Genomic DNA, 3431 nt, shown 5'->3' on the forward strand with positions numbered 1-3431 from the left:
ACAGTCCCAGCTCCTCCGGGGAAGGTAGGCCGGACACCGGCTCCCCGGAGAACCGGAAGCAGCCGCCGCCGGAGACAAGAGACGACGGACCACATCCTTGTTTTTCTTTTTCCCCGCTTAGCAACGCGCGCGGGCGTCGGTTACCGAGGGAGGCCCTGCGGCCCGCTTGGTTTTTCAAGTTTTGTTCGGGCTCCGTTCGTTTTACATACAGGCGTCCCACTTCCAGCCCCTGGGGTCATTTTAATTTTCTTCGTTATGAAGAGGGCAGCCCAGCCCGAAAGCGGAGATCAGGCCTCGGCCACCAATAGTTATTATTGTCAGAGTGGGCATAGGTTGCAGAGGAAGGGCCTTAGTGAGCCTGTGGTCCGTCTCTGACGGCATCAATGGAGAAACCTAGGCCTTTGATAACAGCCACCACACATAAGGTGTACTTGCGTGCATTGCCGAGTACGTCACATGCATTACTTTCAGCCTTCACAGCACCCGTATCATGACCCACACTTCACATCCCAGGAGACCCACGATGCTTACAAGTAGCTTGTAAATGGAGGAAAGGAGATTGGCAGGGAAGTCTAAGTGTCCCCAGAATAGCGCTGTACGGTTGAAATATAACCAAGGTCACATTTTAAATGATCTAATAGCCACATGAAAGTTAAAAAAAATCCAATTAATTTTATTTTTCTTTTTTTCCCCGCCCGCCCCTGAAATTAATTTTAGCAATAGCTTTTACTTGACCCGATATGTCCAAGATATTGTCATTTCTTTGTAAGCATTATTAATGAGATCATTTACATTCTTTTTTTTTTTTTTTTGTCTAAGTACATCTTAATTTGAACCAGCTCCTTTTTCATGTGCTCCATAGCTGCTCGTGGCCAGTGGCTACCACATTGGACAACACAACTTTTCAGCATTAGAGCCAGAGAGAATGTGTGCCCTCCCTTTTAATCACTTTCTCCAACTCCAGAGCAAGTGATGGCGCCTGCTTTAGTACAGAAATCAATGCTTTAGCTCAGTGGTTCTCAAAGTTTTTGGTCTCAGGACCCCTTGGTATACTTAAAAATTATTTGAGCTTGAAAAAAAAATTGAGAGCTTTTTGTTCATGTGGGTTATATCTATACTTATGCCATTACAAATTAAAATTGAGAAATAGTCGGGTTCCTTTTAAATTAAGTATAATGTATACAGTAAGACTCAACTATATTTGGTTTTGTGAATTTTGGCAAATGCATAATCATGTAACCACTACCACAATCGATACCATGATATAGAACCTTCCCACAACCTCCCCCCCGCCACACACACAAAATTACCTCCTGTCCCTTTGTAGTCCAGTCTTCCGCCCACCTTCAGCCCTAGCAACCACTGACCAAGAGTGAGAAAAGTTTTAAAATTCAAGACTCCCAAATGATTTTGCCCAACTGTAGGCTCACGTAAGCGTTCTGAGTCCATTTAACGTAGGCTAGGCTAAGCTGTGATGTTCAGTAGGGTCGGTGCATTAAATGCATTTTTGACTTCGGATATTTTCCACCTATGATGGGTTTAGGGCAACATAACCGCATCACAGGTCAAGGAAGATCTGTACTCCTCATTCCATGAAGTTAACAATGCCTGCAGCCTGACCCCTGCTGCTCATCTGACCAGCATGGGTGCAGCTGTCATTGACTAATAGAAGTTCTTAAAAATAAAGACAAATTACTAATTTATGTTGATAACACTGCTCCCAGAAACCAGGCAGTGCCCGCTCTCACATCCATCAGGCAGATCAAGGATTTGCAGCATCCTGGGAAATCACAAGGTCATCTGTCAGAGCCTTAGGCATCTTTCAGCTCCTGGGATTGTGTTGCAGGTAAATGGCTTGAGATCCTAACCTCCTCGGGATAAAAACCCCAAGCGGTGTTTCCCCAACTGCCCCCACCTGTTACAGTCAGTTTTGCTCCTTTGACACCAAGGAGTAGGTCCCTAAATAATGCAACTTTGTAGCCACTGCCATCTCATTTCAATATTTAAATCACTGTCCTGTTTATTTTCTTATTTAAAACTCAAACGTGATCCAAAAGTCTTCTCCCAGACTCCGGAGGAGGGAGTGACCCAGAGAGACAGCAGTCTAGCTCTGAATACCTTTCCCACTTTCTCTCCTACCTCCCCTGTGTCTCAGAAGGCAGACTTCAGAAATTGTGATCGCGTTGTCACACAAAGCCACAAGAAAGGTCTGGAATCCAAACGAGAGCCTTTTTAGTATTTTTAAAAAGTTATCATTGTGCTGTATTTTCCTACCACATAGGTAGACTATGAAAAAGAGCATTGAGGGGCGCCTGGGTGGCTCAGTCAGTGGAACATCTAACTCTTGATTTCGGTTCAGGTCATGATTTCCAGTTTGTGAAATCGAGCCCCGTGTTGGGGCTCTCCCTCTGTCTCTGCCCTTCCCCTGCTCTCTAATTAATTGATTGACTGACTGACTGATTGATTGATTTTAAAAAGGTATTGAATTCCGTTCCAGCCTTTACAACTTGATACAGGGTTTGACACAGACTTTTCCTTGGAGTACTCTCATTAGTAGAGACCTCGGTGCCCCTCTCCTCAAAAGCCACACTGACCCAACACCTCTTAATAAACCCTGAGGGCAGGACTGGCACAAATGGCTGGGTTTGGTTGGCAACTCTCTCAAGGTAGATTATGTAGCATTTGGTGTCTTTTCTCCTTGGCTTTGGGTCTACATGCCTGTTCTGGAAAACCAAGACAATCCTTTCACAAGTGTGAAACACCTGCTTTTTATTTCCAGGCAGAGAAAATACAAACAGAAGGATACAAGCTGTGGTTGCTTCATAAGACTATCCCCCCCCAAAAAAACCCCGAACAAAAAACCTAACAGTAACAACAAAATGACTCAAAAATGGGTAAATTCTCCCCCAAACAGCACTCCAGCACTCTCCTGCCCTCCTCTCCTGTTGTTGTTGTTTTTCCCAGAAGTCCTCTGACCACACAGTTGGCCCTCATATCAGCCAACTCCCCAGATGAGTTATGGGTTGACCCCAGGGCCAGAAGGGGATGGGGTGAAGTTGATAAGCATCATCTCAGATTTCTAAATGTTAAGTAGAGGTGAAAAGGGTTTCTTTGCTCAAACTGGACCCTTTGGGGAGTCAAATGTAGTGTTAATAATATTAAGACTACAGGTGTGAACTGGGCTTAAATAAAGAGATCCTTGGTTCTAAATCTAGACTGAAACTTCCATCTGGCTGACTGCGCGAACTTAGGCAACTCATCTTTTTCCCTGGGTGTGATGGTTAATTTTATGTGTTAACTTGGCTGGGTCCTGGTGCCCAGATATTTGGTTATTCCGGATATTTCTGTGAGAGTCTTTTTGGGTGAGATTAATATTTAAATCTATAGACTCTGAGTAAAATTGATTACCCTTCCTAACATAAGTGGGTTGC

Source organism: Herpailurus yagouaroundi, unplaced genomic scaffold (genome assembly GCF_014898765.1).
Source record: "Herpailurus yagouaroundi ecotype Mexico unplaced genomic scaffold, PumYag 191, whole genome shotgun sequence".
NCBI classification, from domain to species: Eukaryota; Metazoa; Chordata; class Mammalia; order Carnivora; family Felidae; genus Herpailurus; species Herpailurus yagouaroundi.